This window comes from Balaenoptera acutorostrata, chromosome 16 (assembly GCF_949987535.1).
Source record: "Balaenoptera acutorostrata chromosome 16, mBalAcu1.1, whole genome shotgun sequence".
Taxonomy (NCBI): Eukaryota; Metazoa; Chordata; class Mammalia; order Artiodactyla; family Balaenopteridae; genus Balaenoptera; species Balaenoptera acutorostrata.
The window spans coordinates 70,845,215-70,858,321 of NC_080079.1; the positions used below are offsets into that span (position 1 = coordinate 70,845,215).

At 65.4% G+C, this 13,107-nt stretch overlaps 3 non-coding genes and 7 pseudogenes across 3 annotated transcripts; all 10 read right to left on the reverse strand.

Moving 5' to 3' along the window:
- Positions 1-153: 153 nt before the first annotated feature.
- LOC130705216 (5S ribosomal RNA) lies at positions 154-272 on the reverse strand (annotated as a pseudogene).
- Positions 273-1,182: 910 nt separating this feature from the next.
- On the reverse strand, positions 1,183-1,301 carry LOC130705263 (5S ribosomal RNA; annotated as a pseudogene).
- A 909-nt stretch (positions 1,302-2,210) lies between these two features.
- Positions 2,211-2,329, reverse strand: LOC130705415 (5S ribosomal RNA). The gene has a single exon (XR_009005755.1). It is a non-coding gene; the product is annotated as a 5S ribosomal RNA (ribosomal RNA).
- Positions 2,330-5,283: 2,954 nt separating this feature from the next.
- On the reverse strand, positions 5,284-5,402 carry LOC130705217 (5S ribosomal RNA; annotated as a pseudogene).
- Positions 5,403-6,312: 910 nt separating this feature from the next.
- Positions 6,313-6,431, reverse strand: LOC130705264 (5S ribosomal RNA; annotated as a pseudogene).
- A 909-nt stretch (positions 6,432-7,340) lies between these two features.
- Positions 7,341-7,459, reverse strand: LOC130705476 (5S ribosomal RNA). The gene has a single exon (XR_009005756.1). It is a non-coding gene; the product is annotated as a 5S ribosomal RNA (ribosomal RNA).
- Positions 7,460-8,366: 907 nt separating this feature from the next.
- On the reverse strand, positions 8,367-8,485 carry LOC130705145 (5S ribosomal RNA; annotated as a pseudogene).
- Positions 8,486-10,424: 1,939 nt separating this feature from the next.
- On the reverse strand, positions 10,425-10,543 carry LOC130705329 (5S ribosomal RNA; annotated as a pseudogene).
- Positions 10,544-11,453: 910 nt separating this feature from the next.
- On the reverse strand, positions 11,454-11,572 carry LOC130705265 (5S ribosomal RNA; annotated as a pseudogene).
- A 909-nt stretch (positions 11,573-12,481) lies between these two features.
- On the reverse strand, positions 12,482-12,600 carry LOC130705088 (5S ribosomal RNA). The gene has a single exon (XR_009005747.1). It is a non-coding gene; the product is annotated as a 5S ribosomal RNA (ribosomal RNA).
- Positions 12,601-13,107: the final 507 nt, after the last annotated feature.

The following is a 13,107-nucleotide window of genomic DNA, read 5'->3' on the forward strand; positions in this document are numbered from 1 at the left end:
GCATGTCCAGCCAGACGGGCGGGCTGGGCCCCCTCCAGCGCACGATGTGTTGGGAGAGGCTTGAGTAGATGAGGCCTGCAGTTGTGCTCGGCAGGAGCAGAGGAAGCCTCGAGCACCGGCGACTACAAGAAAAGGCAGATCGGGAGGCAAAAAATACTACAGCATCTAGTATTCCCAGGTGGTCTCCCATCCAGGTAGTAAACATACCCGACCCTGCTTAGCTTCCAAGATCAGATGAGATGAGTTGCGTTTAGGGTGGTACGGCCGTAGAAGGCAGCAGGGGCCACGGGGTGCCTCTTGAGGCTCAGCTTAGCTGGTGCTGGAGAATTACCACCAATCCGGTGACCAGCCCTCTGCAGCAAGGCCCTCCGGCCCACCCAGGCAGGCGACAGCAGGCCTCGGGGTCCGGGGGTGGTGGAGTTTTGGACGACCTCGCAGCTCATTTCTGGCGGGAACATCCAGGCACATAGGCGCTTGGTGAACCGCCCCAGATCCCGCTCGATGCTCACAAAGACGTGGCTCCGAAGGCTTAAGGGCCCGTGGTCCACGGTCCCTTGGGCATTCCCAACACTGTCCACCCTCGCAGTAGTAGGTGCAGTCCAGCCGCGGCTGGGCCGGCCCTCCTGCCTGACGACAGGTAGCCCAAAGCCACTGGGAGCCACCATTGATGCGGCACGGCCCATTGGAACCAGCAAGACCACCCTTGCCCCCACGCCACCCACTGAGCACTGTTCCCAGCGCATGGTGGCCGGCCGGCCCGGAGAACCGGACCCGGCCCACGACCACGCTCTTGCACCCGGCCATGGCGAAGCAGCGGAGGGTGGGCTTTTTCCGGAGAGAGCTGTGGAGAGACACACAGGCAGATAGGTGGCTGCGGCATGGATGGGCGCTGGCGGAGGTGGCCAGGTGCAGGACGAGGGCTTCGCGTGCCTCACGGCTGTCACCCGGGCCTGCGGTGGAGTATGGGTCCAGGCCAGCCACCCCGGGATCGGCTGGGGTGCGGCTGCCTAACAGGGCCTCCTTCTGGGCGCATGTCCAGCCAGTGCGGCTGGGGGTGCCCCTTCCGGCGCACACTGTGTTGGGAGGGGCCTGAGGAGGTGAGGCCTGCGGTGATGCCCGGCAGGGGAGGAGCCGGCCTCGGATACGGGCGACTAAAGGAGAAGGTGGTGCGGGAGGGAAAAAAGCCTACAGCACCCGGTATTCCCATGTAGTCTCCCATCCAAGTACTAACCAGGCCCGATCCTGCTTAGCTTGTGAGATCAGATGAGATGGGATGCGCCCAGGGTTGTATGGCCATAGAAGGCAGTGGGGGCCACGGGGTGCCTCTTCAGGCTCAGATTCGCTGGTGCTGATGACTTACCGCCAGGCCGGTGGCCAGCCCTCTCCTTCTCGGGCCTGCGGCCTGCCCAGGCAGGTGACAGGAGGCCTCGGGGACCTGGAGGTGGGAGAGTCTTGGGCGACCTTGCAGCCCAGTTCTTGCGGGAACCTCCAGACCCGTAGGCGCTTGAAACTCCGCCCCAGATCCCACTCGATGCTCACAAGAAAATAGCCTCTGAGGCTGGAGGGCCAGTGGCCTGCTGTCCTTTGGCATTCCCCGCTGTGTCCACCCACGCAGTGCTAGGCACAGCCCGGCTAAGGCCGGGCCGGCCCTCCTGCCCGACGGCAGTGGGCCCAAAGCCAGTGGGAGCCACCATTGGGCCTCCACGGCCCCTTAGTCCCAGCAAAGCCACCCTTGCACCCACGCCAAAATCCACGCACCGTTCCGGGTACTGGAGGTCAGCTGACCTGGAGAACTGGTCACGGCCCACGACCCCGCTCCCGCCTCCAGGCGTGGTGAAATGGCAGAGGTTGGGCTTTTTCTGGAGGGAACTGTATAGAGACACACGGGCCGATCGGTGGCTGCAGCGTGGATGGGCGCTGGTGGGGGTGGCCAGGTGTAGGTTGACGGCCTCATGGGCCTTATGGCCTTCACCCGGGCCTGCGGCGCAGTCTGGGTGAGGGCCAGCCACCCCGGGAGCAGCTGGTTTATGGCTATCTTCCAGGGCTGCCTTCTGGCCGCAAGTCCAGCCAGACCGGCTGGGAGCGCACCCTCCAGAGCACACTGTGTTGGGAGGGGCCTGAGGAGGTGAGGCCTGCAGCGGTGTCTGGCGGAGGCGGAGGCGAACTCAGCCGTGGGCGACTAAAGGAGAATTTGTAGTGGGAGGCAAAAAAGCCTACAGCACCCGGTATTCCCATGTGGTCTCCCATCCAAGTACTAACCAGGCCCGACCCTGCTTAGCTTCCAGGATCAAACGAGATGGGGCGCGTTCAGGGTGGTATGGCCGTAGAAGGCAGCGGGGGCCACGGGGTGACTCTTGAGGCTCAGCTTCGCTGGTGCTGGGGCTTGCCGACAGCCCGGCAGCCAACCCTCTCCAGCACGGCACAGCCGCCGCCAAGGCAGGTGACAGGAGTCCTCGGGGACCCGGGGTTGGCAGACTCGTGGGTGACCTCGCAGCTCAGGTCAGGCGGGACCCTCCAGGCCCATAGGCGCTTGGCCCTCTGCCCCAGATCCCGCTTGACGCTCACAACGACGTGGCCCCAGGGGCTTAAGGGCCCGTGGCCCGCGGTCCCTTGGGCATTGGCCACCCTGTCTGCCCACACAGTTCTAGGCGAAGCCCGGCCGCGGACGGGCCGGCCCTCCTGCCCAACGGCAGTTGGTCTGAAGCCACTGGGAGCCACCTTTGAGTCGGCACGACCCCTTAGACCCAACAAGGCCACCCTTTCCCCCACAACAACTGCCGAGCAAAGTTCCCTGCGCCTGGTGACCGGCCGGCCCGGAGAACCGGTCTGGCCCACGACCCCACTCCCGCCCCCTGCCATGGTGAAACGGTGGAGGGTGGGCTTTTTCTGGAGGGAGCTGTGGAGAGACACACGGGCAGACAGGTGGCTGCGGCGCGGTTGGGCGCTGGTGGGGTCGGCCAGTGGCAGGTCCAGTGCTTCGCGGGCCTCACGATTTTCACCCGGGCCTGCGGCGGAGTCTGAGTCCGGGCCGGACACCCCGGGAGAGGGTGGGGTGTGGCTGCCTTCCAGGGCCTCCTTCTGGCGGCAAGTCCAGCCAGACGGGCGGGCTGGGCCCCCTCCAGCGCACGCTGTGTTGGGAGAGGCTTGAGTAGATGAGGCCTGCAGCCGTGCCCGGTGGGAGCAGAGGAAGCCTCGAGCACCGGCGACTACAAGAAAAGGCAGATCGGGAGGCAAAAAATACTACAGCATCTAGTATTCCCATTCAGGTAGTAAACAGAGCCGACCCTGCTTAGCTTCCGAGATCAGACGAGTTGAGGTGCGCTTAGGGAGGTATGGCTGTAGAAGGCAGCGGGGGCCACGGGGTGCCTCTTGAGGCTCAGCTTAGCTGGTGCTGGCGAATTACCGCCAGTCCGGCGACCAACCCTCTGCAGCAAGGCCCTGCGGCCCACCCAGGCTGGCGACAGCACGCCTCAGGGACCGGGGTTGGTGGAGTCTTGGACGACCTCGCAGCTCAGTTCTGGCGGGAACATCCAGGCACATAGGCGCTTGACGAACCGCCCCAGATCCCGCTCGACGCTCACAAAGACGTGGCTCCGAAGGCTTAAGGGCCCGTGGTCCACGGTCCCTTGGGCATTCCCAACCCTGTCCACCCACGCAGTAGTAGGTGCAGTCCAGCCGCGGCTGGGCCGGCCCTCCTGCCTGAGGGCAGGTAGCCCAAAGCCACTGGGAGCCACCATTGATGCGGCACGGCCCATTGGACCCAGCAAGGCCACCCTTGCCCCCACGCCACCCACTGAGCACTGTTCCCAGTGCATGGTGGCCGGCCGGCTCGGAAAACCGGACCCGGCCCACGACCTCGCTCCCACACCATGCCATGGCGAAACAGCGGAGGGTTGGCTTTTTCCGGAGGGAGCTGTGGAGAGACACACAGGCAGACAGGTGGCTGCGGCGCGGATGGGCGCTGGCGGTGGTGGTCAGGTGCAGGACGAGGGCTTCGCGTGCCTCACGGCTGTCACCCGGGCCTGCGGTGGAGTCTGGGTCTGGGCCAGCCACCCCGAGAGCGGCTGGGGTGTGGCTGCCTAACAGGGCCGACTTCTGGCCGCATGTCCAGCCAGTGCGGCTGGGGGCGCCCATTCCGGCGCACGCTCTGTTGGGAGGGGCCTGAGGAGGTGAGGCCTGCGGCGGTGCCCGGCAGGGGAGGAGCCGGCCTCGGCCACGGGCGACTAAAGGAGAAGGTGGTGTGGGAGGGAAAAAAGCCTACAGCACCCGGTATTCCCATGTAGTCTCCCATCCAAGTACTAACCAGTCCCGATTCTGCTTAGCTTGTGAGATCACATGAGATGGGATGCGCTCAGGGTTGTATGGCCATAGAAGGCAGCGGGGGCCACGGGGTGCCTCTTGAGGCTCAGCTTCGTTGGTGCTGGTGACTTATCGCCAGGCCGGTGGCCAGCCCTCTCCTGCACGGCCCTGCTGCCTGCCCAGGCAGGCGACAGGAGGCCTCGGGGACACGGAGGTGGCAGAGTCTTGGGCGACCTTGCAGCCCAGTTCTTGCGGGAACCTCCAGACCCGTAGGCGCTTGAGGCTCCGCCCCAGATCCCACTCGATGCTCACAAGGACGTGGCCTCTGAGGCTGGAGGGCCAGTGGCCTGCTGTCCTTTTGGCATTCCCCACTGTGTGCATCCACGCAGTGCTAGGCGCAGCCCGGCTAAGGCCGGGCCGGCCCTCCTGCCCGACAGCAGTTGGCCCAAAGCCAGTGGGAGCCACCATTGGGCCGCCACGGCCCCTTAGCCCCAGCAAAGCCACCCTTGCACCCACGCCAAAATCCACGCACCGTTCCGGGTACTGGAGGTCAGCTGACCTGGAGAACTGGTCACGGCCCAAGACCCCACTCCCGCCCCCTGCCATGGTGAAACGGTGGAGGCTGGGCTTTTTCTGGAGGGAGCTGTGGAGAGGCACACCGGCAGACAGGTGGCTGCGGCGCGGATGGGCGCTGGTGGGGTCGGCCAGGGGCAGGACCAGGGCCTCGCGGGCCTCACGATCTTCACCCGGGCCTACAGCGGAGTCTGGGTCTGGGCCGGCCACCCCGGGAGAGGGTGGGGTGTGGCTGCCTTCCAGGGCCTCCTTCTGGCGGCATGTCCAGCCAGACGGGCGGGCTGGGCCCCCTCCAGCGCACGATGTGTTGGGAGAGGCTTGAGTAGATGAGGCCTGCAGTTGTGCTCGGCAGGAGCAGAGGAAGCCTCGAGCACCGGCGACTACAAGAAAAGGCAGATCGGGAGGCAAAAAATACTACAGCATCTAGTATTCCCAGGTGGTCTCCCATCCAGGTAGTAAACATACCCGACCCTGCTTAGCTTCCAAGATCAGATGAGATGAGTTGCGTTTAGGGTGGTACGGCCGTAGAAGGCAGCAGGGGCCACGGGGTGCCTCTTGAGGCTCAGCTTAGCTGGTGCTGGAGAATTACCACCAATCCGGTGACCAGCCCTCTGCAGCAAGGCCCTCCGGCCCACCCAGGCAGGCGACAGCAGGCCTCGGGGTCCGGGGGTGGTGGAGTCTTGGACGACCTCGCAGCTCATTTCTGGCGGGAACATCCAGGCACATAGGCGCTTGGCGAACCGCCCCAGATCCCGCTCGATGCTCACAAAGACGTGGCTCCGAAGGCTTAAGGGCCCGTGGTCCACGGTCCCTTGGGCATTCCCAACACTGTCCACCCTCGCAGTAGTAGGTGCAGTCCAGCCGCAGCTGGGCCGGCCCTCCTGCCTGACGACAGGTAGCCCAAAGCCACTGGGAGCCACCATTGATGCGGCACGGCCCATTGGAACCAGCAAGACCACCCTTGCCCCCACGCCACCCACTGAGCACTGTTCCCAGCGCATGGTGGCCGGCCGGCCCGGAGAACCGGACCCGGCCCACGACCACGCTCTCGCACCCGGCCATGGCGAAGCAGCGGAGGGTGGGCTTTTTCCGGAGAGAGCTGTGGAGAGACACACAGGCAGATAGGTGGCTGCGGCATGGATGGGCGCTGGCGGAGGTGGCCAGGTGCAGGACGAGGGCTTCGCGTGCCTCACGGCTGTCACCCGGGCCTGCGGTGGAGTATGGGTCCAGGCCAGCCACCCCGGGATCGGCTGGGGTGCGGCTGCCTAACAGGGCCTCCTTCTGGCCGCATGTCCAGCCAGTGCGGCTGGGGGTGCCCCTTCCGGCGCACACTGTGTTGGGAGGGGCCTGAGGAGGTGAGGCCTGCGGCGGTGCCCGGCAGGGGAGGAGCCGGCCTCGGATACGGGTGACTAAAGGAGAAGGTGGTGCGGGAGGGAAAAAAGCCTACAGCACCCGGTATTCCCATGTAGTCTCCCATCCAAGTACTAACCAGGCCCGATCCTGCTTAGCTTGTGAGATCAGATGAGATGGGATGCGCCCAGGGTTGTATGGCCATAGAAGGCAGTGGGGGCCACGGGGTGCCTCTTCAGGCTCAGATTCGCTGGTGCTGATGACTTACCGCCAGGCCGGTGGCCAGCCCTCTTCTTCTCGGGCCTGCGGCCTGCCCAGGCAGGTGACAGGAGGCCTCGGGGACCTGGAGGTGGGAGAGTCTTGGGCGACCTTGCAGCCCAGTTCTTGCGGGAACCTCCAGACCCGTAGGCGCTTGAAACTCCGCCCCAGATCCCACTCGATGCTCACAAGAACATAGCCTCTGAGGCTGGAGGGCCAGTGGCCTGCTGTCCTTTGGCATTCCCCGCTGTGTCCACCCACGCAGTGCTAGGCACAGCCCGGCTAAGGCCGGGCCGGCCCTCCTGCCCGACGGCAGTGGGCCCAAAGCCAGTGGGAGCCACCATTGGGCCTCCACGGCCCCTTAGTCCCAGCAAAGCCACCCTTGCACCCACGCCAAAATCCACGCACCGTTCCGGGTACTGGAGGTCAGCTGACCTGGAGAACTGGTCACGGCCCACGACCCCGCTCCCGCCTCCAGGCGTGGTGAAATGGCACAGGGTGGGCTTTTTCTGGAGGGAACTGTATAGAGACACACGGGCCGATAGGTGGCTGCAGCGTGGATGGGCGCTGGTGGGGGTGGCCAGGTGTAGGTCGACGGCCTCATGGGCCTTACGGCCTTCACCCGGGCCTGCGGCGCAGTCTGGGTGAGGGCCAGCCACCCCGGGAGCAGCTGGTTTATGGCTATCTTCCAGGGCCGCCTTCTGGCCGCAAGTCCAGCCAGACCGGCTGGGAGCGCACCCTCCAGAGCACACTGTGTTGGGAGGGGCCTGAGGAGGTGAGGCCTGCAGCGGTGTCTGGCGGAGGCGGAGGCGACCTCAGCCGTGGGCGACTAAAGGAGAATTTATAGTGGGAGGCAAAAAAGCCTACAGCACCCGGTATTCCCATGTGGTCTCCCATCCAAGTACTAACCAGGCCCGACCCTGCTTAGCTTCCAGGATCAAACGAGATGGGGCGCGTTCAGGGTGGTATGGCCGTAGAAGGCAGCGGGGGCCACGGGGTGACTCTTGAGGCTCAGCTTCGCTGGTGCTGGGGCTTGCCGACAGCCCGGCAGCCAACCCTCTCCAGCACGGCACAGCCGCCGCCAAGGCAGGTGACAGGAGTCCTCGGGGACCCGGGATTGGCAGACTCGTGGGTGACCTCGCAGCTCAGGTCAGGCGGGACCCTCCAGGCCCATAGGCGCTTGGCCCTCTGCCCCAGATCCCGCTTGACGCTCACAACGACGTGGCCCCAGGGGCTTAAGGGCCCGTGGCCCGCGGTCCCTTGGGCATTGGCCACCCTGTCTGCCCACACAGTTCTAGGCGAAGCCCGGCCGCGGACGGGCCGGCCCTCCTGCCCAACGGCAGTTGGTCTGAAGCCACTGGGAGCCACCTTTGAGTCGGCACGACCCCTTAGACCCAACAAGGCCACCCTTTCCCCCACAACAACTGCCGAGCAAAGTTCCCTGCGCCTGGTGACCGGCCGGCCCGGAGAACCGGTCTGGCCCACGACACCACTCCCGCCCCCTGCCATGGTGAAATGGTGGAGGGTGGGCTTTTTCTGGAGGGAGCTGTGGAGAGACACACGGGCAGACAGGTGGCTGCGGCGCGGTTGGGCGCTGGTGGTGTTGGCCAGGGGCAGGTCCAGTGCTTCGCGGGCCTCACAATTTTCACCCGGGCCTGCGGCGGAGTCTGAGTCCAGGCCGGACACCCCAGGAGAGGGTGGGGTGTGGCTGCCTTCCAGGGCCTCCTTCTGGCGGCATGTCCAGCCAGACGGGCGGCTGGGCCCCCTCCAGCGCACGCTGTGTTGGGAGAGGCTTGAGTAGATGAGGCCTGCAGCCGTGCCCGGTGGGAGCAGAGGAAGCCTCGAGCACCGGCGACTACAAGAAAAGGCAGATCGGGTGGCAAAAAATACTACAGCATCTAGTATTCCCAGGTGGTCTCCCATCCAGGTAGTAAACAGAGCCGACCCTGCTTAGCTTCCGAGATCAGACGAGTTGAGGTGCGCTTAGGGTGGTATGGCCGTAGAAGGCAGGAGGAGCCACGGGGTGCCTCTTGAGGCTCAGCTTAGCTGGTGCTGGCGAATTACCGCCAGTCCGGCGACCAACCCTCTGCAGCAAGGCCCTGCGGCCCACCCAGGCTGGCGACAGCACGCCTCAGGGACCGGGGTTGGTGGAGTCTTGGACGACCTCGCAGCTCAGTTCTGGCGGGAACATCCAGGCACATAGGGGCTTGACGAACCGCCCCAGATCCCGCTCGACGCTCACAAAGACGTGGCTCCGAAGGCTTAAGGGCCCGTGATCCACGGTCCCTTGGGCATTCCCAACCCTCTTCACCCACACAGTAGTAGGTGCAGTCCAGCCGCGGCTGGGCCGGAACTCCTGCCTGAGGGAAGGTAGCCCAAAGCCACTGGGAGCCACCATTGATGTGGCACGGCCCATTGGACCCAGCAAGGCCACCCTTGCCCCCACGCCACCCACTGAGCACTGTTCCCAGCGCATGGTGGCCGGCCGGCCCGGAAAACCGGACCCGGCCCACGACCTCGCTCCCAAACCCAGCCATGGCGAAACAGCGGAGGGTGGGCTTTTTCCGGAGGGAGCTGTTGAGAGACACACAGGCAGACAGGTGGCTGTGGCGCGGATGGGCGCTGGCGGAGGTGGTCAGGTGCAGGACGAGGGCTTCGCGTGCCTCACGGCTGTCACCCGGGCCTGCGGTGGAGTCTGGGTCTGGGCCAGCCACCCCGAGAGCGGCTGGGGTGTGTCTGCCTAACAGGGCCGACTTCTGGCCGCATGTCCAGCCAGTGCGGCTGGGGGCGCCCATTCCGGCGCACGCTGTGTTGGGAGGGGCCTGAGGAGGTGAGGCCTGCGGCGGTGCCCGGCAGGGGAGGAGCCGGCCTCGGATACGGGCGACTAAAGGAGAAGGTGGTGTGGGAGGGAAAAAAGCCTACAGCACCCGGTCTTCCCATGTAGTCTCCCATCCAAGTACTAACCAGTCCCGATTCTGCTTAGCTTGTGAGATCACATGAGATGGGATGCGCTCAGGGTTGTATGGCCATAGAAGGCAGCGGGGGCCACGGGGTGCCTCTTGAGGCTCAGCTTCGTTGGTGCTGGTGACTTATCGCCAGGCCGGTGGCCAGCCCTCTCCTGCACGGCCCTGCTGCCTGCCCAGGCAGGCGACAGGAGGCCTCGGGGACACGGAGGTGGCAGAGTCTTGGGCGACCTTGCAGCCCAGTTCTTGCGGGAACCTCCAGACCCGTAGGCGCTTGAGGCTCCGCCCCAGATCCCACTCGATGCTCACAAGGACGTGGCCTCTGAGGCTGGAGGGCCAGTGGCCTGCTGTCCTTTTGGCATTCCCCACTGTGTGCATCCACGCAGTGCTAGGCGCAGCCCGGCTAAGGCCGGGCCGGCCCTCCTGCCCGACGGCAGTGGGCCCAAAGCCAGTGGGAGCCACCATTGGGCCGCCACGGCCCCTTAGCCCCAGCAAAGCCACCCTTGCACCCACGCCAAAATCCACGCACCGTTCCGGGTACTGGAGGTCAGCTGACCTGGAGAACTGGTCACGGCCCAAGACCCCACTCCCGCCCCCTGCCATGGTGAAACGGTGGAGGCTGGGCTTTTTCTGGAGGGAGCTGTGGAGAGGCACACCGGCAGACAGGTGGCTGCGGCGCGGATGGGCGCTGGTGGGGTCGGCCAGGGGCAGGACCAGGGCCTCGCGGGCCTCACGATCTTCACCCGGGCCTACAGCGGAGTCTGGGTCTGGGCCGGCCACCCCGGGAGAGGGTGGGGTGTGGCTGCCTTCCAGGGCCTCCTTCTGGCGGCATGTCCAGCCAGACGGGCGGGCTGGGCCCCCTCCAGCGCACGATGTGTTGGGAGAGGCTTGAGTAGATGAGGCCTGCAGTTGTGCTCGGCAGGAGCAGAGGAAGCCTCGAGCACCGGCGACTACAAGAAAAGGCAGATCGGGAGGCAAAAAATACTACAGCATCTAGTATTCCCAGGTGGTCTCCCATCCAGGTAGTAAACATACCCGACCCTGCTTAGCTTCCAAGATCAGATGAGATGAGTTGCGTGTGGGGTGGTACGGCCGTAGAAGGCAGCAGGGGCCACGGGGTGCCTCTTGAGGCTCAGCTTAGCTGGTGCTGGAGAATTACCACCAATCCGGTGACCAGCCCTCTGCAGCAAGGCCCTCCGGCCCACCCAGGCAGGCGACAGCAGGTCTCGGGGTCTGGGGGTGGTGGAGTTTTGGACGACCTCGCAGCTCATTTCTGGCGGGAACATCCAGGCACATAGGCGCTTGGTGAACCGCCCCAGATCCCGCTCGATGCTCACAAAGACGTGGCTCCGAAGGCTTAAGGGCCCGTGGTCCACGGTCCCTTGGGCATTCCCTACACTGTACACCCTCGCAGTAGTAGGTGCAGTCCAGCCGCGGCTGGGCCGGCCCTCCTGCCTGACGACAGGTAGCCCAAAGCCACTGGGAGCCACCATTGATGCGGCACGGCCCATTGGAACCAGCAAGACCACCCTTGCCCCCACGCCACCCACTGAGCACTGTTCCCAGCGCATGGTGGCCGGCCGGCCCGGAGAACCGGACCCGGCCCACGACCACGCTCTCGCACCCGGCCATGGCGAAGCAGCGGAGGGTGGGCTTTTTCCGGAGAGAGCTGTGGAGAGACACACAGGCAGATAGGTGGCTGCGGCATGGATGGGCGCTGGCGGAGGTGGCCAGGTGCAGGACGAGGGCTTCGCGTGCCTCACGGCTGTCACCCGGGCCTGCGGTGGAGTATGGGTCCAGGCCAGCCACCCCGGGATCGGCTGGGGTGCGGCTGCCTAACAGGGCCTCCTTCTGGGCGCATGTCCAGCCAGTGCGGCTGGGGGTGCCCCTTCCGGCGCACACTGTGTTGGGAGGGGCCTGAGGAGGTGAGGCCTGCGGCGGTGCCCGGCAGGGGAGGAGCCGGCCTCGGATACGGGCGACTAAAGGAGAAGGTGGTGCGGGAGGGAAAAAAGCCTACAGCACCCGGTATTCCCATGTAGTCTCCCATCCAAGTACTAACCAGGCCCGATCCTGCTTAGCTTGTGAGATCAGATGAGATGGGATGCGCCCAGGGTTGTATGGCCATAGAAGGCAGTGGGGGCCACGGGGTGCCTCTTCAGGCTCAGATTCGCTGGTGCTGATGACTTACCGCCAGGCCGGTGGCCAGCCCTCTCCTTCTCGGGCCTGCGGCCTGCCCAGGCAGGTGACAGGAGGCCTCGGGGACCTGAAGGTGGGAGAGTCTTGGGCGACCTTGCAGCCCAGTTCTTGCGGGAACCTCCAGACCCGTAGGCGCTTGAAACTCCGCCCCAGATCCTACTCGATGCTCACAAGAACATAGCCTCTGAGGCTGGAGGGCCAGTGGCCTGCTGTCCTTTGGCATTCCCCGCTGTGTCCACCCACGCAGTGCTAGGCGCAGCCCGGCTAAGGCCGGGCCGGCCCTCCTGCCCGACGGCAGTGGGCCCAAAGCCAGTGGGAGCCACCATTGGGCCTCCACGGCCCCTTAGTCCCAGCAAAGCCACCCTTGCACCCACGCCAAAATCCACGCACCGTTCCGGGTACTGGAGGTCAGCTGACCTGGAGAACTGGTCACGGCCCACGACCCCGCTCCCGCCTCCAGGCGTGGTGAAATGGCAGAGGTTGGGCTTTTTCTGGAGGGAACTGTATAGAGACACACGGGCCGATAGGTGGCTGCAGCGTGGATGGGCGCTGGTGGGGGTGGCCAGGTGTAGGTCGACGGCCTCATGGGCCTTATGGCCTTCACCTGGGCCTGCGGCGCAGTCTGGGTGAGGGCCAGCCACCCCGGGAGCAGCTGGTTTATGGCTATCTTCCAGGGCCGCCTTCTGGCCGCAAGTCCAGCCAGACCGGCTGGGAGCGCACCCTCCAGAGCACACTGTGTTGGGAGGGGCCTGAGGAGGTGAGGCCTGCAGCGGTGTCTGGCGGAGGCGGAGGCGACCTCAGCCGTGGGCGACTAAAGGAGAATTTATAGTGGGAGGCAAAAAAGCCTACAGCACCCGGTATTCCCATGTGGTCTCCCATCCAAGTACTAACCAGGCCCGACCCTGCTTAGCTTCCAGGATCAAACGAGATGGGGCGCGTTCAGGGTGGTATGGCCGTAGAAGGCAGCGGGGGCCACGGGGTGACTCTTGAGGCTCAGCTTCGCTGGTGCTGGGGCTTGCCGACAGCCCGGCAGCCAACCCTCTCCAGCACGGCACAGCCGCCGCCAAGGCAGGTGACAGGAGTCCTCGGGGACCCGGGGTTGGCAGACTCGTGGGTGACCTCGCAGCTCAGGTCAGGCGGGACCCTCCAGGCCCATAGGCGCTTGGCCCTCCGCCCCAGATCCCGCTTGACGCTCACAATGACGTGGCACCAGGGGCTTAAGGGCCCGTGGCCCGCGGTCCCTTGGGCATTGGCCACCCTGTCTGCCCACACAGTTCTAGGCGAAGCCCGGCCGCGGACGGGCCGGCCCTCCTGCCCAACGGCAGTTGGTCTGAAGCCACTGGGAGCCACCTTTGAGTCGGCACGACCCCTTAGACCCAACAAGGCCACCCTTTCCCCCACAACAACTGCCGAGCAAAGTTCCCTGCGCCTGGTGACCGGCCGGCCCGGAGAACCGGTCTGGCCCACG